Source organism: Eleutherodactylus coqui, chromosome 9 (genome assembly GCF_035609145.1).
Source record: "Eleutherodactylus coqui strain aEleCoq1 chromosome 9, aEleCoq1.hap1, whole genome shotgun sequence".
Lineage (NCBI taxonomy): Eukaryota > Metazoa > Chordata > Amphibia > Anura > Eleutherodactylidae > Eleutherodactylus > Eleutherodactylus coqui.
Window position 1 is genome coordinate 33,206,452 of NC_089845.1, and position 18,246 is coordinate 33,224,697.

At 46.4% G+C, this 18,246-nt stretch overlaps 2 long non-coding RNA genes across 2 annotated transcripts; one reads left to right on the top strand and one right to left on the bottom strand.

The window, feature by feature from the left end:
• Positions 1-8,755: 8,755 nt before the first annotated feature.
• Positions 8,756-10,769, top strand: LOC136578759 (uncharacterized). The gene is made up of 3 exons (XR_010786653.1): positions 8,756-8,953; positions 9,941-10,084; positions 10,577-10,769. It is a non-coding gene; the product is annotated as an uncharacterized lncRNA (long non-coding RNA).
• A 3,339-nt stretch (positions 10,770-14,108) lies between these two features.
• Positions 14,109-16,658, bottom strand: LOC136578760 (uncharacterized). The gene is made up of 3 exons (XR_010786654.1): positions 16,422-16,658; positions 14,694-14,837; positions 14,109-14,342 (listed from the first exon to the last, which is right to left on the bottom strand). It is a non-coding gene; the product is annotated as an uncharacterized lncRNA (long non-coding RNA).
• Positions 16,659-18,246: the final 1,588 nt, after the last annotated feature.

An 18,246-nucleotide genomic window follows, 5' to 3' on the forward strand; every position in this document is an offset into this window, starting at 1 on the left:
TGCTGGCCACAACACCAAAGCCTCAGGGACCACCAGCCAGAGGGAGTGCCATTGCTGGCCACAAAGCCTGAGCCGCAGGGACCACCAGCCAGAGGGAGTGCCATTGCTGGCCATAAAGCCTGAGCCGCAGGGACCACCAGCCAGAGGGAGCGCCATTACTGGCCACAACGACCGAGCCCCAGGGATCACCAGCCAGAGGATCACCTGAAATCGTAAGAGATCAATTCATGTAAAAAGAGTTTACAGAATCCGTCATTTAAGTCGGACTTTCATGTTGTGGATTTTGTCTTGAACTTTGGCGTTTGCCGCTGATTTCACCCTTCTGTTGTAAAGCGTGAGATCTGCAGCAAACAGTTATCAGATGACGGATATTACATATCCTGCAGGGATTTCTTCAACACTATGGGGCAGATTTATGAAACTGCCTAGAAGAAACACTGTCTCCGTTGCCCCCGGCAACCAACCACTTTACTAGCACAGAATACAAGATGAAAGCTGCGCTGTGATTGGTTGCCGGGGGCAACGGAGATAGTTTTCCCTTTAGATATACTCATGAATCCCCCGATGTAGATTTATTACAATATCATCCACCGGGCTTGTATAGTAAATGCTGCACAAAACATTTGGAGTATTGACACCCCGTGTGAAATGTACCCCAATGAAGGGCGGACTGGGGGACCCCGGGGCACATCACTCCCAGCCCGCATACAATATCGCCCCCAGCCACATTGCAGAAGAGCAGCGGGTCGCTGTGAGATAATATTACCGTTATCTGCTGTGTAGATGCAATACATCAGGGCTCCTCAAGAGGTTCCCACTCTGGCTTCACCAGCTAACAAGTAGTATCACACAGGGCCAAATACCACCCTGCGGTGTCCAAATTACCCTAGATACCCCGCATCGCACAACGCCCCCTGCAGCACCAGACCCCACAGTGCAGTGAAAATACCTCCCTAGTAGTGCCACCAATACCAAAAGGCCCCAAATACTCCCAGCAGCACAAAGCCTTTACCTGTGGAACTACAGATCCCAGTAGGACCTGAAGAACAGCGAGGGCATGCTGAGAGTTGTAGTTCCACAAACTGATGTGATGCAGTCAGACACAGAATACACAATGACACTGAGCGACTCCCAGGTGACGTCCTACACCGTCACCTCGAAATTATTATAAACTGTGTCGCCAGGCTATATTCCACTACACTGTGCCCCAGAACCAAAACGCCATACGCCCAAAATATATGCCACTACACTGCGCCCCAGAACCAAAACGCCGTACCCCCAAAATATATGCCACACAGTGTGCCCCAGAACCAAAACGCCCTACCCCCAAAATATATGCCACTACACTGTGCCCCAGAACCAAAACGCCCTACCCCCAAAATATATGCCACTACACTGCGCCCCAGAACCAAAATGCCGTACCCCCAAAATATATTGCATTGCACACTGCACAGAAGCTCTATTAATATATTCCAGGGGAACAGTATAGTATATTTTAGGGCACAGAGTACATTTCTGGGGCTCAGGGTGTATTATAATATATTTGAGGGGCGCGGTATAATATAATGCACACGGTTCCTCTGAAATAATTTCTAACATGCATCGTGCCCCAAAAATAAATGTACACTACGCCTCCAAAATATATTATAATATACACAGCAGAGCTGACAACTTACCTTTCAATTTTTTCTTGACAACTGTATAAAAAAAGAGTCAGGAATGGTCCAAAATCTTTGAGGACATACACCACACCACTCTTTAGAGGCCACACCCACAATTTAATGCTGCTTCATGTGAAAAAGCTGTACATCGCCCACATAAGTACGTTTGTCGGGTTTGGAAACGTCGAACATAACAAACCAACTTCTAAAACTGAGACCAAGAGAAGAGCGCAGCTCCTGAGACACTGAATGCAGTAATCAGCCCTGATACACAGGGACCCTCCTCCACTGCAGCTGCAGGACCCCTCACTCTTCTCCCAAGTCTCAGGACCTTGTGTGATGGCCATGTGATGGGGAGGAATCAGGATCTGGCAGCCATGTCTGATGTGCCGGTCTCCAGTGTCTGAGCAGATAATACAATGTTCTTCATGATGTGTACATATGCAGTAGAGCCATGTGTGTATAGAACCTGCATGTAGCAGACGTGTCAGATATACATATGACACACTCCGCTCTACTACATGTAGGATATATCCACACTGCATTATACATATATAGTGACGTGTTCATGCATGTAAGGGGCACGGAGACACAGCTGTGTCACTCATGGGTCAAAATATTCCAAAATGTGTCTTTATTGTAACTCCCAGAAGTGGCAATAAAGAGCCGCCTGGGAGCGAAGAGAGGCCAGAATACCCACCACTAGTGCCCCTTCTGATCTGCCCGCTGACCCTGCAGGCGGCACAGGGGATTCCACTTCTAAAACGCTCGCCCTCTTTCCAACCCCCTTCCTTTTCTGCCCAGAGACGGCTTATTTGCACTGCATAAAAGAAAAAAAGTCACAAAAATCACAGACAGTTTTTCTCTACCGGGCACTACTGAAGGTCTGTAAATTTATGGAAGGGTGGCAACTCAAAACACCGAGCCCTGAAAATATATTATACCATACTATACCCCTGACCAATAATACACACCGAGCCCCAGAAATATATTATACCATACTATACCCCTGACCACTAATACACACCGGGCACCAGAAATGTATTATACCATACTATACCCCTGATCAATACTACACACCGAGCCCCAGAAATGTATTATACCATACTATACCCCAGATCAATACTACACACCGGGCCCCAGAAATGTATTATACCATACTATACCCCAGATCAATACTACACACCGGGCCCCAGAAATATATTATACCATACTATACCCCAGATCAATACTACACACCGGGCCCCAGAAATGTATTATACCATACTATACCCCAGATCAATAATACACACCGGGCACCAGAAATGTATTATACCATACTATACCCCTGATCTATACTACACACCGGGCCCCAGAAATATATTATACCATACTATACCCCAGATCAATACTACACACCGGGCACCTGAAATATATTATACCATACTATACCCCTGATCAATACTACACAGCGGGCACCAGAAATGTATTATACCATACTATACCCCAGATCAATACTACACACCGGGCCCCAGAAATATATTATACCATACTATACCCCAGATCAATACTACACACCGGGCACCAGAAATGTATTATACCATACTATACCCCTGATCAATACTACACACCGGGCCCAAGAAATATATTGTACTACTATACCCCTGACCACTAATACACACCGGGCCCCAGAAATATATTATACCATACTATACCCCTGATGAATACTACACACCGGGCACCAGAAATGAATTATACCATACTATACCCCTGACCACCAATCCACACCGAGCACCAGAAATGTATTATACCATACTATACACCTGATCAATACTACACACCAGGCCCCAGAAATATATTATACCATACCCTGATCAATACTACACACCGGGCTCCAGAAATGTATTATACAATACTATACCCCTGACCACTAATACACACCGAGCCCCAGAAATATATTATACCATACTATATCCCAGATCAATACTACACACTGGGCCCCAGAAATGTATTACACCATAGTATACCCCTGATCAATACTACACCCCAGGCACCAGAAATCTATTATACCATACTATACCCCTGATCAATACTACACACTGGGCACCAGAAATATATTATACCATACTATACGCCTGATCAATACTACACACTGGGCACCAGAAATATATTATACCATACTATACGCCTAATAAATACTACACGCTGGGCCCCGGAAATGTATTATACCATACTATACCCCTGACCACTAATACACACCGGGCCCCAGAAATATATTATACCATACTATACCCCTGATCAATACTACACACCAGGCCCCAGAAATATATTACACCATAGTATACCCCTGATCAATACTACACCCCAGGCACCAGAAATCTATTATACCATACTATACCCCTGATCAATACTACACACTGGGCACCAGAAATATATTATACCATACTATACGCCTGATCAATACTACACACTGGGCTCCAGAAATGTATTATACCATACTATACCCCTGACCACTAATACACACCGAGCCCCAGAAATATATTATACCATACTATATCCCTGATCAATACTACACACTGGGCACCAGAAATATATTTTACCATACTATACCGCTGATCAATACTACACACCGGGCACCAGAAATATATTATACCATACTATACCCCAGATCAATACTACACACTGGGCACCAGAAATGTATTATACCATACTATACGCCTAATAAATATTACACACTGGGCCCCAGAAATGTATTATACCATACTATACCCCTGACCACTAATACACACCGGGCCCCAGAAATATATTATACCATACTATACCCCTGATCAATACTACACACCGGGCCCCAGGAATATATTATACCATACTATACCCCTGATCAATACTACACACCGGGCACCAGAAATGTATTATACCATACTATACCCCTGATCAATACTACACACCGGGCCCCAGAAATATATTATACCATACTATACCCCTGATCAATACTACACACCGAGCCCCAGAAATATATTATACCATACTATACGCCTAATAAATACTACACACTGGGCCCCAGAAATGTATTATACCATACTATACCCCTGACCACTAATACACACCGGGCCCCAGAAATATATTATACCATACTATACCCCAGATCAATACTACACACCGGGCACCAGAAATATATTATACCATACTATACCCCTGATCAATACTACACACCGGGCACCAGAAATGTATTTTACCATACTATACCCCTGATCAATACTACACACCGAGCCCCAGAAATATATTATACCATACTATACCCCAGATCAATACTACACACCGGGCACCAGAAATATATTATACCATACTATACCCCAGATCAATACTACACACCGGGCACCAGCAATATATTATACCATACTATACCCCTAATCAATACAACACACCGGGCGCCAGAAATAAATTATACCATACTATACCCCTAATCAATACTACACACTGGGCACCAGAAATGTATTATACCATACTATACCCCTGACCAATACTACACACCGGGCCCCAGAAATATATTATACCTTACTATAGCCCTAATCAATACTACACACTGGTCACCAGAAATGTATTATACCATACTATACCCCTGACCACTAATACACACCGGGCCCCAGAAATATATTATACCATACTATACCCCAGATCAATACTACACACCGGGCCCCAGAAATATATTATACCATACTATACCCCTGACCACTAATACACACCGGGCACCAGAAATGTATTATACCATACTATACCCCAGATCAATACTACACACCGGGCACCAGAAATATATTATACCATACTATACCCCTGATCAATACTACACACCGGGCACCAGAAATGTATTATACCATACTATACCCCTGATCAATACTACACACCGGGCCCCAGAAATATATTATACCATACTATACGCCTGATCAATACTACACACCGGGCCCCAGAAATGTATTATACCATACTATACCCCAGATCAATACTACACACCGGGCCCCAGAAATATATTATACCATACTATACCCCAGATCAATACTACACACTGGGCACCAGAAATGTATTATACCATACTATACGCCTAATAAATATTACACACTGGGCCCCAGAAATGTATTATACCATACTATACCCCTGACCACTAATACACACCGGGCCCCAGAAATATATTATACCATACTATACCCCTGATCAATACTACACACCGGGCCCCAGGAATATATTATACCATACTATACCCCTGATCAATACTACACACCGGGCACCAGAAATGTATTATACCATACTATACCCCTGATCAATACTACACACCGGGCCCCAGAAATATATTATACCATACTATACCCCTGATCAATACTACACACCGAGCCCCAGAAATATATTATACCATACTATACGCCTAATAAATACTACACACTGGGCCCCAGAAATGTATTATACCATACTATACCCCTGACCACTAATACACACCGGGCCCCAGAAATATATTATACCATACTATACCCCAGATCAATACTACACACCGGGCACCAGAAATATATTATACCATACTATACCCCTGATCAATACTACACACCGGGCACCAGAAATGTATTTTACCATACTATACCCCTGATCAATACTACACACCGAGCCCCAGAAATATATTATACCATACTATACCCCAGATCAATACTACACACCGGGCACCAGAAATATATTATACCATACTATACCCCAGATCAATACTACACACCGGGCACCAGCAATATATTATACCATACTATACCCCTAATCAATACAACACACCGGGCGCCAGAAATAAATCATACCATACTATACCCCTAATCAATACTACACACTGGGCACCAGAAATGTATTATACCATACTATACCCCTGACCAATACTACACACCGGGCCCCAGAAATATATTATACCTTACTATAGCCCTAATCAATACTACACACTGGTCACCAGAAATGTATTATACCATACTATACCCCTGACCACTAATACACACCGGGCCCCAGAAATATATTATACCATACTATACCCCAGATCAATACTACACACCGGGCCCCAGAAATATATTATACCATACTATACCCCTGACCACTAATACACACCGGGCACCAGAAATGTATTATACCATACTATACCCCAGATCAATACTACACACCGGGCACCAGAAATATATTATACCATACTATACCCCTGATCAATACTACACACCGGGCACCAGAAATGTATTATACCATACTATACCCCTGATCAATACTACACACCGGGCCCCAGAAATATATTATACCATACTATACGCCTGATCAATACTACACACCGGGCCCCAGAAATGTATTATACCATACTATACCCCTGATCAATACTACACACCGGGCCCCAGAAATATATTATACCATACTATACGCCTGATCAATACTACACACCGGGCCCCAGAAATGTATTATACCATACTATACCCCAGATCAATACTACACACCGGGCCCCAGAAATATATTATACCATACTCTACCCCAGATCAATACTACACACTGGGCACCAGAAATATATTATACCATACTATACCCCAGATCAATACTACACACCGGGCACCAGAAATATATTATACCATACTATACCCCTAATCAATACAACACACCGGGCACCAGAAATAAATTATAACATACTATACACCTAATCAATACTACACACTGGGCACCAGAAATGTATTATACCATACTATACCCCTGACCAATACTACACACCGGGCCCCAGAAATATATAATACCTTACTATAGCCCTAATCAATACTTCACACTGGGCCCCAGAAATATATTATACCATACTATACGCCTGATCAATACTACAAACCGGGCACCAGAAATGTATTATACCATACTATACCCCTGATCAATACTACACAACGGGCCCCAGAAATATATTATACCATACTATACCCCTGATCAATACTACACACGGGGCCCCAGAAATGTATTATACCATACTATACCCCTGATCAATACTACACACCGGGCACCAGAAATGTATTATACCATACTATACCCCTGACCACTAATACACACCGGGCCCCAGAAATGTATTATACCATACTATACCCCAGATCAATACTACACAGCGGGCACCAGAAATGTATTATACCATACTATACCCCAGATCAATACTACACACCAGGCCCCAGAAATGTATTATACCATACTATACCCCTGACCACTAATACATACCATCCAAAAGCTGGGCGGAAAGCAGGTAGAACCCAATATACTCAATAGGGTCGGTCCGGCGCTGTTGGCTCCGCCTCTGGACAGAGCCCGGGCCGCTTGACCACAGGGATTTCACTTTCCTGCTCCTAGAACGGAATCCTCAACACAGATGTGAAACCTCCCTTACACAACCATTAGGGGAAAATCAGCCCAAATAAAGCCATTGTATAAAGCAGCTAGGGAGAAACATCCACGCACATCGCTGCTGACAGCACATTTATCACAGGAGTGAAGAGCTCCTATATGCTTGACTATTAAGGTGGTTTTCCAGGCAGCGCCCACTATCAACGTCGGGATACACCGGGGTCGGAACAGAAGCCGCTGCTCCGACCCCTTTGTAGTGGTTGGTGCTTTTAATTGCAGGCGCAACTCCCACTAATTTTAATGAGAGCTATGCCTGCAAAAACTGGCACCAACCATCACCCAGGGGTCACGGCTACAACCATAGTGTATCCTGGCACTGACGGCGGGTGCTGCCTGGAAAACCCCATTAAATAAAGAACCAAGATCCCACGGGCAATTATTCCAATCAAACACGTTCTAAAAGGAGATGTTGGGTAATCGACTTATTAGCCCTAAACATAGGGGCATAATGTAGTGGGTCACTTGTGATGGCACTCAGCGGGCACTGAGACCAAGGAGATATGCTATACCAACGTGCAATAGAAACATCAGAACAAGTTTTACCGTTTTCCTCATGGACTAACAGACAGGCGATCCTCAGGTTGTATACAGACCCAGAAAGCTGTCAGCACAACTGTATGCATATTAGTAGTTTACGCTTCGGTTATTCCTGCTGCCGATTCCAGCCAATGAGGTGGCTGGAATCGGCATCACGTGACTTCCCATCGTGCACGAGCAGTACAGTTCAGCAGCCGTGCACGATGAGAGCTGTGCCCGCGCCTCACGTGACCGGTGACGTCACCGAGGCTTGAATTTGCCCGCGAATTCCGAGTCCTGGCATCTACAGAGGAAGCTGATGGTTGGAGCCTTTTATACTACTTACAACGTGGGAGAGGAAGATTTCTGCGCTGTGTGTGGTGAGTACCTACCTGAGATTAATGCGCTGTGTGGTGAGTACCTACCTGAGATTAATGCGCTGTGTGGTGAGTACCTACCTGAGATTAATGCGCTGTGTGGTGAGTACCTACCTGAGATTAATGCGCTGTGTGGTGAGTACCTACCTGAGATTAATGCGCTGTGTGGTGAGTACCTACCTGAGATTAATGCGCTGTGTGGTGAGTACCTACCTGAGATTAATGTGCTGTGTGGTGAGTACCTACCTGAGATTAATGTGCTGTGTGGTGAGTACCTACCTGAGATTAATGCGCTGTGCTGCTATGTGTGGTGAGTACCTACCTGAGATTAATGCGCTGTGTGGTGAGTACCTACCTGAGATTAATGCGCTGTGTGGTGAGTACCTACCTGAGATTAATGCGCTGTGTGGTGAGTACCTACCTGAGATTAATGCGCTGTGCTGCTATGTGTGGTGAGTACCTACCTGAGATTAATGTGCTGTGTGGTGAGTACCTACCTGAGATTAATGTGCTGTGTGGTGAGTACCTACCTGAGATTAATGCGCTGTGTGGTGAGTACCTACCTGAGATTAATGTGCTGTGTGGTGAGTACCTACCTGAGATTAATGCGCTGTGTGGTGAGTACCTACCTGAGATTAATGCGCTGTGCTGCTATGTGTGGTGAGTACCTACCTGAGATTAATGCGCTGTGTGGTGAGTACCTACCTGAGATTAATGCGCTGTGTGGTGAGTACCTACCTGGGATTAATGCGCTGTGCGCTACGTGTGGTGAGTACCTACCTGAGATTAAAGCGCTGTGCTGCTATGTGTGGTGAGTACCTACCTGAGATTAATGCGCTGTGCGCTACGTGTGGTGAGTACCTACCTGAGATTAATGCGCTGTGTGTGGTGAGTACCTACCTGAGATTAATGCGCTGTGCGCTACGTGTGGTGAGTACGTCACCTGAGATTTGCGCGACGCCACCTGACGCAACCTGTCTTTTTTGGCAGATTTGTGCGCTACGTGTGGAGACGCGGCCACCCGAGATTTGTGCGCTTTTTTGCAAACTTACGTGTGGAGATGATCCTGACGTTTGGACGCGTTTTGAGAAGAATTTCGCTTCGCTTGCACACAAGCTGACATAACTCGTCGAGGTAAGCTGCTGCATCTGCTAAAATTTTCATTGCGTGCATCTGCTCATACGTGCTTATTTTGCGCATATTTGCAGGTTTTCGCTTGCATCTGTATGTACGTACGTGTATGTATGTATGTATGTATGTATGTACGTACGTGTATGTATGTATGTACGTACGTGTGTACGTGTACGTACGTGTGTGCGTGCGTGTACGTACGTACGTGTGTGTACGTACGTACGTACGTACGTACGTGCGTACGTGCGTGCGTACGTACGTGTGTACGTACGTGTGTGCGTACGTACGTGTGTACGTACGTGTGTGCGTACGTACGTGTGTGTGTACGTACGTACGTACGTACGTACGTGTACGTGTGTGTGTGTATAATAATATGATTCTTCTGACCAGGTTGGGGGAGTAGTGGTCAATGTAAGTGGGTGGAGCGGATCTAGGGATCAGTAATACTGGTGTGATGTGACTGTTAACCTGCTGATTTTTCGTTATTTCCTGCAGATCTGACGTCCTTAAGAATGGGAAGGCTGTCCGACAGTGAAGAGACCCTCGACGTTCAGCAATCTTGAAACCCTTCGTTTTATGGACTACTTTTTGCCGGTGACTCACCTTTTTTTTTTTTTGGGTATTTTTGGATAGACTAAGCTTTTATTTATTTTCTTGCAAACTTTTTTCTTTCTTCTTTACAGGTTATCTAAGGTATTTCCAGATTACCACACTGCGTTTGCTCACAATCATTGTTGAAGCAGCAGAGACTGACGGTCCTAGATGTTGGCTCAGTAGGACGCTTTCAAGATGGGCATGTTTGCAAATCGAAGTGATTCTTACATTGTTTTTTCTGTGCCTTGTTGTACTTCTTTTAAGTGGTAAAAATGGGCAGTTAGAAGTTGGGTATATGTATTAAAATTAAGAATATTGACAGTTTTGAAGACATTGTAATTTTTTAACATTTGCAAATGTTATATCTCATATGTGCAAGCATACTCTACAAATCCTTGCCAACATATATTTCCATCTGTTCACTTTATTCTGGACGCACATTTGCAAAAACATCCTTTGTTTGGAACCATTTTGGAGACATTCAAGTTGAACCTCATTTTTCCTCATTTTGCTAAATCCTTTTTCCTCCACCGAGCCAAGATTGCAAAGGCTTGTGGGTGTCAGAATACATACCCCCTAAAATGACCCTATTTTACAAAGTACACCCCTTTATGTGTTCACTGAGTGGTGTCAGGAGTATTTAGATCCCACATTTTCAGGAATTAATGGAATTATGATTTAAAAAAATTATAATAATAATAAGGCTTTATTTCGGCTAATGTGCTATTCTAAATTTTTTTCCACCCAAAATCATCATTTTCATGTGCACTGACACCCCAAAATGGATACCCCTGTTTGTATTGTTTTCAGAAATGTACCCATTGTGGCCCTAATGTTATGTCAGTATGCACAAATGGGGCCCAAAATGTAATCAGTACTATGTGGCTTTCTGAACAGACTGTTATGATCGTGTGGGCAGATTGAGCAGACTGCCAACACCATCGTGACCAAAGGACTAGTAGTCTAGTAGTATACATGCACACAGGAAACACAGATTCACATGGAATGCATGTAACTAACCCTGTGCTAAAGGGGGGGGGGGGGGGGGGACAGTGGCCCAACCTAAGCATAGACATCGCCCAAATAAGAGGGCGGCCCAGTGGTCTTCGGAACTGGGCCATAGCTGATCCTAGGAGCCACAGAACACGACACACAGATAGAAAACACTGCATACAGAAGCCAAAAATGCAACCAATACTAATAGGCTGATTATAAAGAACAGGTATTACTTGACATTGTAGACAAAACGTGAAGCTAGCGGGCGAACTTCTAAGCTCCTGGTTATACCGCTAGTCCCTACACTAACCATGAGTCCAGGAGACCCGGACAATACTGCCCACTTGGCCTGTAGCAGCAGCCACAATGCATACTTGAGTATAGCCGATCCCAGTGTTAGCCAAGGTACCTAATATTACCCCTTGCCTTATACTCAAGTCAATAATTGACCCCAGGTTTTTGGGGTAAAAGTTGGTACCTTGGCTTATACTCAGGTCGGCTTAGACTGAAGTATATCTGATTACATACAAAAACCTAATGAAATAAGAGCAATCGTTGCATGCAAAGCATTAACCCTTTCCAATCCATTTATTTTTTCTCACCCATTCTCCCCAGCTCCAAATAAATTGGTTCTGGGGAGAATGGGTGAGAAAAAATACATTTTCCCTGCACCCTCCTGATCTGACAGAGTTCAGGAGGGTGCAGGGAGGGACCTGCTTACCTGTCCGGCGTCTTCCGTATTCTCCTTCTGCCTCCCGACTCGGCGATCATGTGACTGCTGGGGTCAGGTAACACCGGTGGTCACATGATCGCCGGCCAGAATCTATGCATTACATAGCGCTAAGTAATGTGTAAAGGAGAAGGCAGAAAGGATTAAAATCCCTTTCTGCCTTCTCCTCGGGGGTCCTCGATGAGGACCAGTGCAGGAGTGCATCTGCACCCAATGTGCCTGACGATCGGGTGCAGATCCACTCCTGCACTGCAGTGTTGGGCCTGCCCCGACATTGGAGCTGTGGAGGGAAATTATGATGTCGGGGCAGGGCTGACATTGGACTGGAAAGGGTTAACAGCCGGAATCTGTTGTGTCACCCATCCCCTCTGTGGGAGGCCAATTGTCATTAGCAACAGTCTTCAGCAGTAGATGGGCTCAGATCTGTAGGATGCAAATGCAAGTCCATTCCAGAAAGCTGCTTCCTAACATATACATACATTCACGTGCTGCGGTGGCAAGGGGTTAAAAGGGTTCCCTGGGACTCCAGTACTGATGATCTATGCGCAGTGAAGTGGTGATCTGCCTCCCAGAATCCCTGCCAATCAGCTGATGACGAGTGCGCACCGCTGCCACTTCAGTCTATGCCAGACGCAGCACCGTACATTTCCGGCTGTACACGCCTGCATAGGATTGCATTTCAATACGCAATCCTATGCAGAAGGCCGTGGTTTGTCTACGCGAAATCACGCGCAGAAAACAAACCGCGCCATGCTCTAATTCTGTGCGGGGTTCGCAGAGCCCCGTACAGAAACGCCACTCGCTGGCTGCCGGCTCTGCGCATGTGGCGTCTGCTGGCACATGAGACAGAGCTGCGGGAGCGGGCGAGTTCGGCACTGCTCTCTGCAGGCGCTCAGGTCGGGTCCCGTTGCGAGCAGCTGGATGCGACACGGCCGTCTGCAGGCGGCCTTAGGCCTCATGTCCACTAGAAAAATACAATCCGCGTAGAATCAGCTTTCAATTGTATAATTTTTGCATGCAGATATCTGCACACATTGCTATCAATGTGATAGCAATGTGGCCGATCCGCGGTAAAATGGAGCATGCCGCGGTTTTTTCTCCCACGCATGAAAAACGCAATTCTATTAAAATTCCATCCGCGCGTGCAAAAATCAGTTTAATGGACCGCGGATGGCCAATGATTCCCTAGGGGCAAATCCGCTGCGGAAACAGCTATTCCATTTTGCTATTGGCCATGAGGCCTTAAGGCTCCTTCCCACAGACGGAATTTCACAGCGTAATTCCGCACCGTAAAAATCACCCGTCCTCACCCACGGCATGCTCTATTTGCCGCGGGTATACGCGCGGACGGCTTCCATTGCAGTCTGTGGAAGCCGTCCATTCACGCTATTTTCCGCTGTGCTACAGCGGAAAATAGCGTGAAACAGCCTCTACGCCTACCGCGTCACATGCCGCTGCGGTGCGTCACACGCTCTATTGCCCATGCGCGCTGAGGCGTCATGCGGGACTCCGAAACTGGAGGTAAGTATTGGGGTCTCTTGGGGCCGCCGTGACGGGCTCCGCCCCGGAATTCCGAGGCGGAGCTCGTCACAGCAGTGTGCAGCCGGCTTTACAGCGTGGGTAATCAGGAGTTAAAAACATAAATAAGGTAAAACAGAAAAAGAAATTCAAATCACGTTTTATTATTTATTAAAAATGTGGATTTTACACCAAGTTTCATTCCCTGATAAACCAAAGGCCGCTGTGTTTGGGGATCTTTTCTGTTTACTCAATCGGTGTAAAATATTGAGCAGTTTTTCAGGATACTCCAAAAAGCTTATAAAAAAAAAAAAAGGGAATCACCGGCAAAAAGCAGTCCCAAAAACGAAGGGTTTCAAGATTGCTGAACGGCGAGGGTCTCTTCACTGTCGGACAGCCTTCCCATTCTCAAGGACGTCAGATCTGCAGGAAATGACGAAAAGTCAGCAGGTTAACAGTCACATCACACCAGTATTACTGATCCCTAGATCCGCTCCACCCACTTACATTGACCACTACTCCCCCAACCTGGTCAGAAGAATCTATATTTTTATATATATATATATATATATATATATATATATATATATATATACATATACATATACATACATATACATATATACACATATATACATACACACACACACATATACACATACATACATACACGTACGCACATACAGATGCAAGCGAAAACCTGCAAATATGCGCAAAATAAGCACGTATGAGCAGATGCACGCAATTAAAATTTTAGCAGATGCAGCAGCTTACCTCGACGAGTTATGTCAGCTTGTGTGCAAGCGAAGCGAAATTCTTCTCAAAACGCGTCCAAACGTCAGGATCATCTCCACACGTAAGTTTGCAAAAAAGCGCACAAATCTCGGGTGGCCGCGTCTCCACACGTAGCGCACAAATCTGCCAAAAAAGACAGGTTGCGTCAGGTGGCGTCGCGCAAATCTCAGGTGACGTACTCACCACACGCAGCGCACAGCGCATTAATCTCAGGTAGGTACTCAGCACACAGCGCATTAATCTCAGGTAGGTACTCACCACACAGCGCATTAATCTCAGGTAGGTACTCACCACACATAGCAGCACAGCGGATTAATCTCAGGTAGGTACTCACCACACATAGCGCACAGCGCATTAATCTCAGGTAGGTACTCACCACACAGCGCATTAATCTCAGGTAGGTACTCACCACACAGCGCATTAATCTCAGGTAGGTACTCACCACACATAGCAGCACAGCGCATTAATCTCAGGTAGGTACTCACCACACAGCGCATTAATCTCAGGTAGGTACTCACCACACAGCGCATTAATCTCAGGTAGGTACTCACCACACATAGCAGCACAGTGCATTAATCTCAGGTAGGTACTCACCACACAGCGCATTAATCTCAGGTAGGTACTCACCACACAGCGCATTAATCTCAGGTAGGTACTCACCACACATAGCAGCACAGTGCATTAATCTCAGGTAGGTACTCACCACACAGCGCATTAATCTCAGGTAGGTACTCACCACACAGCGCATTAATCTCAGGTAGGTACTCACCACACATAGCAGCACAGTGCATTAATCTCAGGTAGGTACTCACCACACAGCGCATTAATCTCAGGTAGGTACTCACCACACATAGCAGCACAGTGCATTAATCTCAGGTAGGTACTCACCACACAGCGCATTAATCTCAGGTAGGTACTCACCACACAGCGCATTAATCTCAGGTAGGTACTCACCACACATAGCAGCACAGTGCATTAATCTCAGGTAGGTACTCACCACACAGCGCATTAATCTCAGGTAGGTACTCACCACACATAGCAGCACAGTGCATTAATCTCAGGTAGGTACTCACCACACAGCGCATTAATCTCAGGTAGGTACTCACCACACATAGCAGCACAGTGCATTAATCTCAGGTAGGTACTCACCACACAGCGCATTAATCTCAGGTAGGTACTCACCACACAGCGCATTAATCTCAGGTAGGTACTCACCACACATAGCAGCACAGCGCATTAATCTCAGGTAGGTACTCACCACACAGCGCATTAATCTCAGGTAGGTACTCACCACACAGCACATTAATCTCAGGTAGGTACTCACCACACAGCGCATTAATCTCAGGTAGGTACTCACCACACAGCACATTAATCTCAGGTAGGTACTCACCACACAGCACATTAATCTCAGGTAGGTACTCACCACACATAGCAGCACAGCGCATTAATCTCAGGTAGGTACTCACCACACAGCGCATTAATCTCAGGTAGGTACTCACCACACAGCGCATTAATCTCAGGTAGGTACTCACCACACAGCGCATTAATCTCAGGTAGGTACTCACCACACATAGCAGCACAGCGCATTAATCTCAGGTAGGTACTCACCACACAGCACATTAATCTCAGGTAGGTACTCAGCACACAGCGCATTAATCTCAGGTAGGTACTCACCACACAGCGCATTAATCTCAGGTAGGTACTCACCACACACAGCGCAGAAATCTTCCTCTCCCACGTTGTAAGTAGTATAAAAGGCTCCAACCATCAGCTTCCTCTGTAGATGCCAGGACTCGGAATTCGCGGGCAAATTCAAGTCTCGGTGACGTCACCGGTCACGTGAGGCGCGGGCACAGCTCTCATCGTGCACGGCTGCTGAACTGTACTGCTCGTGCACGATGGGAAGTCACGTGGTGCCGATTCCAGCCACCTCATTGGCTGGAATCGGCAGCAGGAATAACCGAAGCGTAAACTACTAATATGCGTGGGGGCAAGGACACACTCCACACAGAGGGGGGGGGGGGGCCGCGCAGAAGAATAGGGCCCCCCAATCACAGCATCCGCCGATGAGGGGGGCTGTCACACCTTACGCAGGAGGGGGGATGACACACTCCACGCAGAAGTGGGAGGGGGTGGGGGGCGTGCAGAAGAGGAGGGGCCCTCCCTCATAGCCCGCGCAAAAGAGAGGGGTGCCCCTATCACACCCCACGCAGGAGAGAGGGGGGGGCGTCACACCCCTTGGAGAACAGAGGGGGGAGCACCTTTACATCCCACACATAAGAGGGGGGGCCCCATCACACTCCACACAGAAGGGGGAGGGATGGCCACCACACACATCCCATGCAGAAGAGAGCCCTCCACAGCCGGCTCCCCTCCTCAGTGCTGGCTGCGCGTGGACACTGCAGGGGCGGGGCTTCTCCTCAGCACGTGGTGAGCTCTGACTGATGGATCCCGCCAAAACTACCAACCCTATGCCCCGCCCACCACTTCAGGTGGAAAGCAGGCAGTGTCGGGGGAATGTTCTGGAGGCATATTAACACATTCTGCCGCAGTTCTCCGGCGCGGCCGATTCACCCAATCAGCTGGCTGGAATCGGCACATGTGACTACACAGAGTGCACGCGGATTGCCTGCAGCAGCCGTGTGCACTACACAGTATAGTTAAGCAGCCGTGCACTACACACTCCACTTAAAGGGGTTGTCCCGCGCCGAAACGGGTTTTTTTTTTTCAACCCCCCCCCCCCCCCGTTCGGCGCGAGACAACCCCGATGCAGGGACCTAAAGAAAGCTTACCGGAGCGCTTACCTTAATCCCCGCGCTCCGGTGACTTCTATACTTACCGGTGAAGATGGCCGCCGGGATCCTCTTCCTCCGTGGACCGCAGCTCTTCTGTGCGGTCCATTGCCGATTCCAGCCTCCTGATTGGCTGGAATTGGCACGTGACGGGGCGGAGCTACACGGAGCCGGCATTCTGCACGAGAGGCTCCATAGAAGAAAGCAGAAGACCTGGACTGCGCAAGCGCGGCTAATTTGGCCATCGGAGGGCGAAAATTAGTCGGCACCATGGAGACGAGGACGCCAGCAACGGAGCAGGTAAGTATAAAACTTTTTATAACTTCTGTATGGCTCATAATTAATGCACAATGTACATTACAAAGTGCATTATTATGGCCATGCAGAAGTGTATAGACCCACTTGCTGCCGCGGGACAACCCCTTTAAGCAGCACGGGGTTAGGTTTAGGGTTAGGTTTAGGGTTAGGGTTAACTAAACCTAACCCCAACCCTAAACCTAACCCTAAACACTAACCCTAAACCTTATCCCTAAAGCTTAACCCTAAAGCTTAACCCTAACCCCAACCCTAACCCTAAACACTAACCGTAAACCTAACCCTAAACCTAACCCTAAACCCTAACCCCGTGCTGCTTAAGTGGAGTGTGTAGTGCACGGCTGCTTAACTATACTGTGTAGTGCACACGGCTGCTGCAGGCAATCCGCGTGCACGCTGTGTAGTCACATGTGCCAATTCCAGCC